The sequence below is a fragment of the Narcine bancroftii genome, chromosome 3 (genome assembly GCF_036971445.1).
Source record: "Narcine bancroftii isolate sNarBan1 chromosome 3, sNarBan1.hap1, whole genome shotgun sequence".
NCBI lineage: Eukaryota > Metazoa > Chordata > Chondrichthyes > Torpediniformes > Narcinidae > Narcine > Narcine bancroftii.
The window spans coordinates 198,602,930-198,618,018 of NC_091471.1; the positions used below are offsets into that span (position 1 = coordinate 198,602,930).

General features: G+C 39.5%; 1 long non-coding RNA gene across 1 annotated transcript in view; it reads right to left on the reverse strand.

Annotated features, from left to right (window-relative positions):
- Window positions 1-1,047: 1,047 nt before the first annotated feature.
- Window positions 1,048-15,089, reverse strand: part of LOC138758007 (uncharacterized) — a 76,757-nt gene continuing 62,715 nt past the window's right edge. Inside the window, exon 5 of the long non-coding RNA XR_011354036.1 lies at window positions 1,048-1,348. This is a non-coding gene — a long non-coding RNA (uncharacterized lncRNA). The remainder of the gene's footprint in view (window positions 1,349-15,089) is intronic.

Here is a 15,089-nt window from a genome sequence, read left to right on the forward strand (position 1 = left end):
GCTGCCAGAGGCCCCTGGATCTGCTCATCCTCCTGTTTCGGACTGTGCCATCCTCATACCTATAGTTCCTCGTGAGTGCTCGTAGGATGAGGACATAGTCCTCAATAGGCTCACGAGGCCGTTGCTTCTATTGCGAGAGTTGATGCCTTGCTAGGACAACATTTTGGGGCCTCATGTCGTTGGCCTTCAGCTTCTCAATGGCAAATGCATAAGTCATACAGTCCCTGATGATCAGGAATCCCTTAGGTCCGACATGAGAGATGAGCGCTGACCTCTTGAGCTCATCCGTTGAGTAGACCTCTTAAGTGGCCGACAGGTACATCTGGAAGCACTCCAGCCAGTACGCAAACTCTTCTGGGGCCTATGGGGACAGAGGGCCGATGAGGAGCATTGCAGGCTTTAGCAGCGCTTCCATCCCGTCCTTTATTAAATAAAATTGTAGCGAGACTGAGGACGCTCAAGTCCAGAGAGAGTACAACCCCCTTTCATTCAGTAAGAATGGCACACATGGTCTGTGGACTGAACTGGGGTTTTGGCAGGGATCCAGGGTTTATATCAGGATATGCAGGGGTGGAATCAGGGGAGCAGCCAGTCCTTAGAGCATCGCACCAGAAGTGAATTCCCAGTTCACTACACAAATGATCATGACATTAGGAAGTAAGAAAAGAAAAACAAACACCTTGAGGTGAGAAGCCAAACTAAAACATGAATCCTAAGAGAAAATAAATGACAACTCAATGATTTATTATAAAGGTTTGATCCCAGTGTCAGCAAGGATATTCCTAAATGCACTGAATTTTCAAATACTTTATTTCATCCTTGATTTGACTCATCATGTAAACTGACAACTCTTTATTGAAAAGTTCTTTCTCCATATCAATTAATTTCCAGTATTCTTCAAAGCAAAAGAAAAATGCAATAGTGTGAGCCAATTACAACTACATATGGAAAGGAACAGACACATCAGCACAGGTCTTAGAGCTTGTTTTGCAGGTCAATTACACATTGCCTGTAAAATAACAAAGGTATATGATCTATCCCCCAAATGCACTCAGAATGAATACAGCTGGAATTACAAGAGTTATATTTGGTCCCATTGAGGATATATCAAAAATGTAGTGATCTTCATAACTTAATCCAACACTTGACTTAACATAGATAACCATAACATCCTCCTGTAGTATTTCTTCTCCACCATCAAGCAGGGTGTCATTACACTTATCTGCTTCCATTCTTATTTAAGGTTAATAGCAAGACGATCATCTCCAATATCCTCTCCCCAGCAATGCCTTCAGGGTTCTATTCTCGGCTCCATCTTGTTTCCCACCTCCAAGCTTCCTGTTGAGAACTATCAGAAAATGTGCCATCAATTACAACATCGACACAAACACCTACATGTTCACTGCATCTTTCTTAGTCCCTCTGCTGTAAAAGTGCTCGTTTGAGACCCAGTTCGATTTCAGCACATATTTCTGAGCTAAATATTTGCCATTGCCTTTGATTTAAAAAAAAACAAAATACAATCAAATAACAGCAAGAAATTTTTAGATCAAGAAAAACTCTCCCCAGCCTCCCAACCCTTCAGCCAGCTCCCTTAAGGGGAGCCAAGTACAAAAACAAAACAGAATATATAGAATATTTCAAAGTATTTTCAAATTCATTATTTTCCAAATAAGAAGACCACATATTAACAAAGAATGAATAATTATTATACAAGTTTACATGTAATCTTTTCCAACGGAATACAAGTTCTTAATTCATTTTGCCAACATACTATATTAATCTCCACATTATCTTTCCAGGTACTAGCTACACATTTTCGTGCTACAGATAACACTAAACCTACAAATGCAATGTGAAATTTATCCAACCCCAATCGCTTCAAAGAAACCATATAGCCCAAAACAAAAATCGATGTGTCTAATGGTAATTTAATCTTAAATAAATTTTCCAAGACCAATCTAATTCCTTCCTAAAATGGTTGTACTTTAACACAAGACCAAACAGCATGCAAAAATGTTCCATTACATAGTCCACATCGAAAACAAAAATCGGAATTACTAAACACATTTTTTCAATTTCTCTGGAGTCAAATATAACTGATGTTTAAAAAAAAAACTATAATTAACCATTCCATATCTTCCATTCATCAACTTAGTTACACTATCGTGACACATAGCCTCCCAATTGTCTTCAGGAAAAATATGTTAAATCACTTTCTCATTTAAGCCTAGATTTCTCCCATTCCGGTTTATCCATACTATCTTGTAACAATTGATACATATTCGAAATATAACCTTTCTTTGGTATAGAGGAAATCAAAGATTCAAATTTCATCAACAAAGGTAAATTTATCTCTTTACCATAATTATCTTTTATCAAAGCTTTGAGTTGATAGTACATAAATAAAGAATTTACAGAAATATCAAATTTCTCCCTCAATTGATTAAAGGAAAGAAACTGTCCTTCAAAGCAATCCTGAAGTATCTTTATACCATTAGAATTAAATTCTTTTAAATGATTATTAAACATTGAAAAGGAAATAAGTTGATTATGGTCTAATGGAGTTTGAATTGATAGTTTACCCTTTGACCCTTAAACCATATTTCTTTTATCCCAAACAAGTGTTTTAATACCAGCATATAACATTCCTGCAATAAATTCATATTCCATTTAAATATGAACTGATGTACCTCAACTTAAGAAATACAAGCCATTTCCACCTTCGCCCAACTCGGTTGGTCCATATCCATCAATCTACTAACAAATTTCAACTGAGCTGCTTCATAATAATTTTGAAAATGAGGTAATTGAAGACCACCCAAGGCAAATCTCCATGCAAGTTTATGTAAAGCTACTTGTGCCAATTTCCCCTTCCATAAAAATTCCCATACAGTGCTATTCAAATCCTGAAAGAAACTCTTTGAAAGTAAACAAGGGATCAACTGAAACAAATAATGGATTCGAAGAAAAATATTCATTTTAATACAATTTACTTGACCAATTAACATTAATGGAAGATCTTTCCATTTAATCAAATCCTTTTTAATAAATTTCCCCTCAGTAAACTACTAAAAAGTACTAACTCCCTAAAATTCTGGGTGTGGTAAAACCCACTAGTGGCAGATGACTATCAGGTCTCAGTGTCATCCACCCCCCCCCACCCCCCGGCCAATCAGACTTTCACAAAGTAATTATTCAGACATATTCAACCCAGTGATTCTAATCACAATGATTGTTCCGGGTCTTCAATATCAAGAAGACTTTGCGTCAATTCAACCTTCTTTCCATTCTTTCAGTGTTTCCCATTTCTATTTCCCCTCCTTTTGGGTGACGATAATGGCGACCGACCATTTTCTTGCAAATCTGGCAAATTAATGCATCATGATCATTTTCAAAAAATTGAGACTGAAAATTTTCATAAAAAATTGATTATGCCCTCATCCAGCAATCTACGCACCTCACTCCTAATGAATTGACTGTTTTCGTAACTATATTGCCGACTTTTGGTAGCTACAGGCTTCCAGCCAGGGGTGAGGTTTGCGAAGAGTGCTGGCAGGGCAATCCGGAGTGTGGAAAGGCCGCAGGATTGGCCCTGGGGCACGGGGGCAGGTTGCTCGGGTGCTTCGGAGGTGGGGCGATGGCAGACCGAGAGGGGGTGGCGTGGGGTCCCCCAAAGTGTAGGGACACCGTTCGGAACTGACACTGAAAGTCTAATCCCAGCAACACTGGGGCGCACAATTGGGGAAGGACGAATAATTTGAAGTGGGCGACCGTTATGCCTTTTACTTCCAGCGTCGCGATGCAATACCCCTTTATCCCGGTCGAGTGCGACCTCATTGCTAATGAGATCCTCTGGGTAGTGGGGATAATGTCAAGTCCCCAACGGAGGGCCAGATCTGGCTGGATAAAACTGTCAGTTGACCCAGAGTCAAACAAGCAATTGGTGTAGTGTCCATGCACTTTAATCAGTTCCATTGATCTGGTGAGGGGATGAGAGCATTGCTGGTTTAGTGTTATTGAAGCAGTTGACAGGGGAGTTTAACGTGATGATGTCACGCAACGGGATGACGTCACACAACGGGATGACGTCACACAACGGGATGACGTCACACAACGGGATGACGTCACACAACGGGATGACGTCACACAACGGGATGACGTAATAGACGTAGTCAACGCTGGAGGAGCAGGTTGGAGGAACTCCGGAAGTGCTGTTGTGGCGGCGTTGGCGGATGAAAGGTAAGTAGTGGGGTTTGTAGTTGCTCGCGGTTGGCGGTGGGTAGGTTGTCGGTCGTGACGGTCGGGCCCCAGCGGTCGTCAGCGATGGACACTAGGGTGAGTACCTGGTTGGCCGCGGGGGTGGCTGTAGAGGCCGCAGCAGCAGCAGCGGTAGCCACAGTCGGGACCGAGGCCGGGTCGAGTGCTCCACACGGGGGCGAGAGGCGGGCCAACATCATGGTTGCGAGGGTGGGCTGCCCCTTCCGGGTTCGGCGTCTCCGTGACGTCAGGCGTTGCCGTGCAGGGGAGCCCTCGCTCTCATTGGACGAGAACTCTGGGGATGAAGAGTTTGAATGGGATAGTGGCAATTGGGCTTCACACGAGGCACTGTGTTTGCCGGCGGCCATTTTAGACCTACAGACTGCAGCAAAGTGGCCTTTTTTAAGGCACTTCTGGCACCTGGCTTTTCTTGCTGGGCACTGGGACCTGCTGTGCTTGTCCCTCCCGCAGAAATAACATTTTGGGTTCGCACGGGGCAGTGTAGTAGCAGCCAACAGGCCATCAGTATCTCAGGGGGTGGTAGGGTAGAAGGGCACTCTACTCACATTAGAACATGGGGTCCAGTCCCTAGAGATCTCGGTGGACTTTAAGGCTGCATCCTCCATTGTGATTGCAATCCGGGCCACGTCCTATAGTTTTTCTACCCCTTGCTTGAGCAAGCGCAGCCTCACTTCGTTTGATCGGAGCCCGGTCACATAGGCATCCCGGACGAGATCGTTTGTGATCTCGGCAGCAGTTTTGTCCACACAGTTACAGTCCTTGCCCAACGCCTTTAATACTTGTAAATATGCCCGGCTGGACTCGCCGGGCTGTTGCTTCCTCGACGCAAGCACAAGCTGGGCATGAACTCTGTTCACCAGTTGATCATACAGTTCTTTCAGTACCTTTATGGCTGCGGTGTAAGTGGTCTCATCCTGGATGTTCTTGTAGACTCTCAAGGACACCATAGACAGCAATGCTGTTAGACGCTGGTTATCCTCCTCCACCTCAATGAATCTCAGGAAGTTTTCAAAGTTCAGCAGCCAGAACTTAAAGGCTTTGAACACTGTAGCTGACTGTGGGTCAATATCAAGTTTTTCTGGGCGAGTTAAACGCTCCATCCCTTTCAAAAAAAATTATTTTCGCTAATAAAATTGTAGAGCTCGTCGAAAGAACCAAAGACTTGTTGATCCAAACCAAGGCTTTTATTAGCAAAAGACAGGAGCTCTTCACAGGTGGCCGACCAGTCCGGAATGATCCGACCTGGCTAGGGACACAACCCTTTAAGACCCAGACAATAGGCGTGGCTTAGCTCTCAGCCAATTGCTGTAAGCACAGTCTAGATACAGTAACTATGTACACTATGCACATTGGTGATAGATCTGTACTATCACATCTACTGAGTATGAATTCTTCAGTATTTCAAATAAGATCTGTTTTAGAATGTGTGTATGTATGTAACCCACTCTAATTTTACCAAACTCTCCCAATATTTATCTACATTACAATATGCCTTTGGCCAGCAGATACTGGCGCAGCTCCTCACTCATAAACGAGGATCACCGGTCACTCTGGATAGAGCAGGGTATCCAAACAGAGCAAATATGCTATGCAGAGCCTTTGACTGTGGCCATGATCATGGCTGGGCAGGGGATGGTGAAGGGGAAATGGGAGTATTCATCAATGATGTTCAGGAAGCAAACGTTCCTGTTAGTGGACAGAAGGGGACCCTTGAAATCCATTCTCAGCTGCTCGAAGCAGCAGGTGGCTTTGATGAGGTGGGTTTTGTCTGACCGGGCAGCTCCTTGTCTGCTCCCTGATGTCCTCAACCGAGTAGGGGAGGTTATGGGCTCTATTGAAGTTGTAGAGCCTGATGACCCCAGGATGGCAAAGGTTGTTGTGGAGGACTTGGAGGCGGTTCAACTGCATGTCCCCTGGGACAGGGCATCGGGAGGCTCATTGAGCTACCCGGGCATGTACAAGATCTCATAGTTGTAGGTGGATAGCTCAATTCTCCACCTTAAGATCTTGTCATTCTTAATTTTTCTACGCTCTTTGATATTGAACATAAAGGTGACTGCTCGTTCGTCAGTCAGCAGGGTGAACATTTTTCCAGCCAGGTAGTGCCTCCAGTGGTGCACAGCTTCCCTTATCACCTGGGCCTCCTTCGATGGCTGAGTGCCGAAGTTCAGGGCCCTGGAAGGTTCAGGAAAAGAAAGCTACTGGCCTTCTAGGTGGGGAGCAGCAGAGACTTCTAGAGGCTTGCCCCAGCTCCTACAGGACCCACACATACTCATTGACTGACTCACCAGTGGCTTGTCTATGACTGCTCCGGAAGAATCTGGTGTGATTGACATTCATTGGGGTCCAATACTGTTTTTGCAGGAGCTCCATTGCAGCTGAGTAAGTAGAGCGGTATCTTCTCATCTGGAAGACTCGGTAGCAACCTATGCAAAGAGTAGATCTTGTTTGTCTTCTCTCTGCACATTGTTGTGTCTCATGAAAACATTGAGCTCTGCAGCTATTGATTGAATTTGATGGAAGCCTCCTGATCTTTAGGGTCAAGGCTTGTATTGCCTTGTCCATGGCCCAAAATTTAAGTTGATTAAATGGTAGTGTTATCAGTCAACCACATTAGACAGAGAGTTGTGATTAATAGGCTTTAATCACCTTAAGACAACAACACATCTCACATGTTGCTGGCCCAGTTGCAAGGCAGGTAATGAGGGAGGAGTTTGGGCATAACAGCTTTTATAGGGAGTCACAGGTTTGTGGACGGGCCAGCTCATAAAATACATACACCACAGATGGGATTTTAATTTTTGTTCAGATGCTTTGTTAGGTAGATCTACTGGAAGAACGAAGAGAACAAAAAGCAGCTAAAGCTACATTGGTTTTAATGAAAGATTTGAATTTAATACATATATGGAGAAGGATTCACCCGAGAGAAAGGTTGTTCAATTTATTCAAATAGGTATGATTCTTACTTTAGAATTGATTTATTTTTAATTTTGGCACAAATACAACCAAGGATTCTTGAAGCTGATTATAAAGCAAGGATTTTATCTGACTATTTCCCTTTATTAATAACAATGGAAAGGCTGGATAAGGAAAAGACAATTTAAAGATGATTGAATTCTTTGTTATTCTTCAAAAGTCTAGCTCTGAAGATAAATGTAGACAATTAATTAGTAAAAGCACTTCAATATATAATACATTGCAAACTTATAGAACTGAGAAAGCAATTATAAGAACGAAACAAAGATATTACTAATTAGGTGAGAATTCACATAAAGTATTAGCTTGACAATTAAAGGCAGAATAGACTTTGAGAATAATTAATGCAATTAAAAAGGATAATTGGTTACTTATAAGCTTCAAGAAATAAATGAATCATTTTAAAAAAATTATTTGAAATCATATAATCAGAATTTTTAAAAGATGAAAATAAAATAAATAGTTATTTATCACATATAAAGTTGCCTATACTAAGTTTGGAAGAGCAAACTGATTAAAATTCTCCTTTTACCAAGATGAAGGTGAGGGAAGCCATGGGCTCATTACAGAGTAATAAGTCCCCTGGAGAAGATGGATTTCCACCTGTATCTTATAAATAATTTAAAAAATTGTTAATTCTTATACTTATGACAGTATTAGATCAAGCCTCAGAAATGCATACTCTCCCAGAGTCATTTTGATGGCAATAATTATAATGATTTGTAAAATAGATAGTGATCCTTTAAAATCTTCATTTTGATAGACTAATTTCATATTATAAAATTATATTTCATATTATAAAATTGTTGAAATTTTTTGGCAAATAGAATGAATAAATTGTTGCCTAAATTAATAAATATAGATCAGATATGTTTTGTAAAAATGAGACTGTTGTCAGAAAATGTAGCTGGGTTATTGAGTATAATTCATCTAGTGCAAAAAAGAGGTGATACGAGCATTGCAGTGATCTTTGACACAGAAAAAAAAAGTTTGATAGATCGGAATTTTTTTTTAAAGTGTTGGAGAAATTTAGATTTGGATTGAACATTGTAAATTGGAATAGGGCATTATATAATAATTCTAAAGCTAAAGTAGTAGCTAATGGACAAATTACTGCACCATTTTAATTCGTGAGATCAAGTAGGCAAGGATGTTCCTTATCTGCACCTTTATTTAGCAGTAGAACTCTTGCTCAAGTAATCAAGAATGATTTTTAAATTAAGGGATTTAGAGTAGGTCAAGAAGAACATAAAATTATTTTATTTGCAGACAATGTTTTAATATACTTGACTGAACCTGAGATATCTTTACATAAATTATATATCCAATTAGAAGAATATGGTAATTTTGGGTTATAAAATTAATTGAGATAAAAGTGAAATTATGCCATTAATGGAAGGTGATTATACTCAATGTCAAAGGGATACTCAGTTTAATGGCCAAAAGAGGGTATTAAATACTCAGGCATAATTTGAAAAATTTATATAATTTGAATTATTTACCATTACTTAAAAAGATTGAGGAAGATTTTTTTAAATGGATTAATTTTCCTATAACTTTCATGGGAAGGTTTAATTATATTAAGATGAATATATTCCCAAGAAATCAACATCTTTTTCAAACATTACCTATTTTAGTACCTTAATATCTTTTTCAAGGATCAAATAAATATGTTAGGAAATTTCTTTGGAAAGATAAAATGTCAAGAGTTTCTATAGAGAATTAACATGGAAATATGAATTTGAGGCTTATAGCTTCCTTATTTTAAAAATTATTATTGAATGGCACAAGTTAGATTTCTTTCTTCTTTTCACGAAAATGAAAAATTGGCATGGGTTAATATAAAATTGAATAAAATAGGAGAAAGAAAAGCAGAAGAATTTATATATTAATGGGAATCGAAAATGATGGTTGGTGATAAGGATACACCATTATTGAAACATTTAATCAATATTTGGAACAAAATAAATGATGAGATTGGTGTAAGGGGATTTATATCACCCTTAATGCCTTTGATTCAAAATCCCCTTATATCTTTTTCAAAGGATAATCAATTTTTGAATATTTGGCTTCATAAGGAGATTGTAAATGTTGAAGATTGTTATTGTAGGGTTCAATTAATGTCATTTGAGCAATTGAGAAATAAATATGGTATAACTCATAACACCCTTTTCTGCTATTTTCAACTGTTATGAGCCCAGAGAACTCCAAAACCCAGCAAGAAATTCACCAAGACAAATGGTTACTTCAGCAAATATTGCTTTTAATTTTCTTTGTACATAAAAATAGGATCAAACTTTAGCTTATGATTATTTACTAAACCTCCTTCAAATTCTAAGTGCAAGTGTATGCAATTTTTACATGTTCAGGAAAGTTCTTTGCTTTAATAGTCCAAACATTAACTTCTCACTTCTCCAAGTTCAGGCAATTCTTAGACTGTGCACAAAATTTAACATTATGTATTTCAGCAGGCTTTTGTGCTTGAAAGGTAAATGGTTACTGCTCAGGAAGGTTCTTATGGTTTCAGAGAGGGATTTGTTGCTTGTTGGACACACACAAACTGATTCCTTCTGAATAGCCACTTCAGTGTCTTGCCGAAGAAACTTGCCCCATCATGGGTTTTCCAAATGATAACCTCTTCTTCCAGGTCACCACAGAGTTCCTCATGTTTCCCTTATTTCAGGAGAAACACTCTAGCCAGCTATTTTCTCTTGTAAGGACTACAAAGGCTTTGAATATGCTGAATTCAGAACTCACAACCCATCTTCAAAATGGGGTTTTCAACAAACATGCCAGCTTGCCATGTTGCAGCCTCAAAAGCTATTGCAAAATTCTCTCTCTCTCTCTCTCTCTCTCTCTCTCTCTCTCTCTCTCTCTCTCTCTCTCTCTCTCTCTCACTTGAGCTCAGACTTTTCCATTTGCACCTGCTTTGGAAATCCTTTCCAAAGCAGATCCATTGTCTTTGCAAAAATCACTGGTACCTGAATGTCTAGATTCAGCAAAGCTCTTGCATTTTAAATGAGATGTGTTTCATTGCTCTATTTGTGAAGTCACCTACACTGAACTCCCCCCCCCCCAAATTAAAATTTATTTTAAAGACATATTTATATATTACATAACCTGTAACACAACTAAGAGCATATCTGAGGGATAAGTTAGGACCAAATATGTTGTTGCCTAGTTGTACTGGAGTAGAACTTCTTATTAGAAGAGAAATTGTTTACTTCTATGATATATTCTCTACTCTAAGTACAGTAGGAACTCCTAAATGAGGAAGTGGTATGTCCGGACAGATGTACGAAACAGATCTAAATATTGTAATTGACGAGCAAGTATGGACAGACTTATGTAGGGATTGTATGACTTATATTATTAATGTAAGATATAGATTAGTCCAAAATAATTTTTTACATCAGTTATATCTTGAACCACAGAAAGTGAATAGATTGAAATCAGATTTATTGGACCAATGCTTTAAGTGTAGTAAAGATGTAGGAACTTCCTTGCATTCTAATTGGTCTTGTCTTAATGTAAGGCCATTTTGGGCAGATTTACAAAATCTTTTGGAACAAGTTACAGGAACTGTTTTCCTGCAAATCCAGATTTATTTTATTGGGAAATATTGAATGTATAAGATCTAAATTAACATTATCAATATACCAATTGGAATTTGTTAAAGTAGCATTGGTGGTGGCGAGGAAATGTATTGCGGTTAATTGGAAATCTGATGCATCTTTAGCTATGCCAAGATGGCATTCAGAAATTCAAAGTTGTATCCCTTTCGAAAAAAAAAGACATATTAGCTTGAGAAACAAATACACTATGTTTTTGCCATTATGGTGCCCATTTATCCAAATATTATGATTTAATTTGTACTGATGACCTGTGAGATTCTTCTCTGAAGAATTTTTATATATCTGCATTAGACCATGCAATCCTAAAATTTTCTCCTTTTCTTTGTTTATGTAGCTATATTATATCTTGTATGTTAATTAATTTGAGGGGGGGTTTGGGGTAGGGACAAATACCCTCATGTATGTTACCTTCATTTGTTTTTTTTTCTGGAACTTGTATTATTATATCAATTTTGATTACTATATGTAAGGAAAAAAAATATTAAAAAAAGAACAGTTTCTTTCCAACAGCTAGCCGGCTCTTGAACTCCTCACCCTCCTGTGTTATACTAATAATGGACGACTCAAACACCACAGAAGGATTGCTTGCACAATTCCAAAGTCATGTTTATTGCACTAGGATAGCTGTGAATATCTATATATTTTTTATTTATTGTCTCCTTTTAATACAAATAAGTATACTATTGCAATTGTATTCTTGTTGTCCTTTATTTGGCTGCACATGTGTTGTGTGCCTGCGTGTTTTGCACCGAGCACCAGAGAACAGTTTCATTAGGTTTTACTTGTGCAATCGGATAACAATAAACTTGACCTGACTTGATCTGCTTTTGTCATTTTTTAACAAAGTACCTGCTTGGCTGCAGCAAGTTAGAATTTCAGTGCATATGTATTTTGTACAATATGGTAATACAGGAATTCATCTAAATTGTACTCCACTGATTCTGTTCCCTTTAATTTAATTCCTTAATTTCAATCACAAATTTAAAAAAATTATATCAATAATTAAAAAAGGTTTCACAGCAACAAAACTAACTGCATGATTTTTAGCATGTCAGCAATTTAATGGCAAAATTTATTAATCACTTATTGGCCACTGACCACTATTTAAAAAAAAATCCATCCATACACAACGTTCCTGCAGTTGTGTTGAGTTAAAACAAATAATGTGGAACTAAATAATCAAGTCAAAAATAGCCTCTGTATTACTGAAATGTGGCAGATAGATAAAAACTTCAGGAATGCAAAAGGTTAGGAGCTTGAGATTCAATAATTACTTAAATAAGACCCCATCTGTCAATCCATAAGATGAAATTTCAGGAGGTACTACTGCATAAATATTGCACCAGATTTGATGTATGCAGGCTTACAGTAATTTACTGGGATGCAAACAGATCAATAAACTTTTATGGACCATAGTGTCATTTACAGTATTAAAACAGATAAGAGATTTGTTTTGCCCTGTGAATATTAGCCAATCAATAAAATTTATTTCAACAGGAGCCTGAAGTGGTGTTTCACAGGTAATAGATAATGGTTATGCTTCTGAATTTGTTCTTAGAATCTGCTGAAACATGAAAATTTTAAGCTAATTCCAATTACTTGGACAGGAATAGTCTCTGAAAAGTACCTCATCTACAATTGATGCAATTTTCAAGAACATAATATAAATGATAGTAAACTGTGCACTCATTTAACATTTCTCAACTTTTATTGGCATTGACATCACTAATCTCTCTTTCTGTTGCGATCTCCAGGGGAAACTTATTACTAGGTACTTCAAGTATAGTGAAAGGACTCCACCAATCAGTGGTTCTGCATTTATTTGAAATTTCCAGTTTATGCAGAAAACTAAGTGCATCAGTTTACGATGTTGGGGGTGGTTGTTTTGTCCATCCTCAATGTTGAGCAACACTTCCCTATCACCTGTTTCATCTGCTCATCCTAACTGGTGCAACTTTTTTTTTAATGTCCATTGGAAGTAGAAATAAACATTTCAGATTTATTATTAAGAGTATATACATGACATCACCTACAATCCTGAGGTTCTTTTCCGAGGATCAGGCAGAATTACCTCTTAATAGTATAGCAAAAAAAAACTACACTCAATATACAGATGTAAACAAATAAAGAAATGTGAACAAACTGTGCAATACAGAGATAGAAAATAATATCAATAAAGTATAAAAGTAAGTCCTTAAATGAGTCCCTGATTGAGTTTATTGTTGAGTCTGATGGTGGAGGGGTAGGAGCTGTTCCTGAAACTGGTGGTGCGAGTCTTGTGGCACCTATACCTCTTTCCTGATCATAGCAACGAGAGCAGAGCGTGTGCTGGGTGGTGTAGATCCTTGATGATTGCAATGTTCCCTGTAGATGTTCTCGATGATGGAGAGGGTTTTGTGTGTGATATCTAGTTCTGTGTCTACTAGCTTTTGCATGGTTTTACATTCAGGGTTATTAATGTCCACATACCAGACTGTGATGCAGCCAGTCAGCACACTTTCCACCACACATCTTCAGAAATTTGCCAGGGTTTCCAATGTGATTGAAACCTCTTCAAACTCCTGAGAAAGTAGAGGTCCTGTTGTGCTTTCTTCAAGATGCCATTAGTATGTTGGGTCCAGGAAAGATCCTCCGAGATGGTGACTACCAAGAGCTCAAATTTGTTCACCCTCCCCACCTCTGATAACCCAATGATAACTGGATCGTCCACCTCTGATTTTCCCTTCCTGAAGTCAACAATCAGCTCCTTGGCTCTGGGTGTGAGGTTGTTGTTGGGGCACCATTCAGCCAAGTTTTCAATCTCCCTCTTGTACGCTGTTTTATATAACCCACTACCATGGTATCATCAACTAATTTGTAGATAGTGTTATTTGTGTACCAAGCCACACAGTCACAGGTGTATAGGAAGTAGAGCAAGGGGATGAGGACACAGCCATGTCATGCTCCGGTACTGATGGAGATTATGAATGAGATGTTCTCACTAATTGTTATCTGGAAGTGCGGAAATCCAGAATCCAATTGCACAGTGCGGTGTTGAGTACCAGAATTATGAGTTTGCTGATCAATTTTGAGGGGATGATGGTGCTAAATGCTGAACTGTAGTTGATCAAGAGCATAATAATGTATGCATTTTTGCAATCCAGGTGACCTATGGATTTGTGTAGAACCAGTGAGATGGTATCCATTGTCGATCTGTTGCAACAACAGGTGAATTGGAACAGATCCATGTCGCTGCTCAGACAAGTGCTGATAAGCTTCAGCACCAGTGTTGGGCACTATCTGTAGCCCCAATAATGAACCAACAAAAGTCTGAGGGGAACGATAGGCTTTATTGTACTAGAGACTGCTGGCCCGGGTCCAGGCTAGGAAATGAGTGGGAAGGAGAGGGGACTTGACCTTTATGGCCCGGGGTCACATGGGCAGGACTAAGGGAGGAGCCAAGGCAGGAAGACACCCGGAGGGCAGGCCAGCCAGTGCTCATAATCATATCACCACATTTACCCCCTCTTTTAAAAAAATTGGATCCCACCGGCAAAGGCAGCGAAACCGGGGGTAATAACAGTAACAGCCTTAACATTAACAATAATAGTAAGAACATCAGCAGCAGTGTTAACACTGATTACAAAAGGGGGGCCGGAGAAGCAGCCGGCAAGGCAGTCTCAGTGTCTCCAGCCCTTGCCAGGTCTCGTATTGGCACAATGTCCTCATTGGCATCCAGGTACCTCATAAATGCGTATTGAGTGTTTGCATATATGAGGTGCACCGCTTCAACCAGTGGGTCTTATGGCCCCTGACGTGCTTCCGAAGGAGAACCGGCCCTGGGGTTGTCAGCCAGGGAGGGATGGAGGAACCATTCACCAACCTCCTAGGGAAAGCAAAGAGGCGTTCATGTGGAATGGTGTTTGTGGCAGTACACAGTAATGACCGGATGGCATGGAGAGCCTAAGGCAAGACATCCTGCCGGCAGGACTCTGGCAAATTTTTGGACCTAAGGGCCAGGAGCACCGCCTTCCAGATAGTTCCATTCTCCCTTTCCACCTGGCCATTACCTCCTGGGTTATAGCTGGTGGCTATGCCTCTGGCCAAAAAATACTGTCGCAGCTCCTCACTCATGAATGAGGTCCCCTGGTCGCTATGAATATAGTCGGGGTACCCGAACAAAGTGAAGATGCTGCCCAGATGACCGTAGCCGAGGTT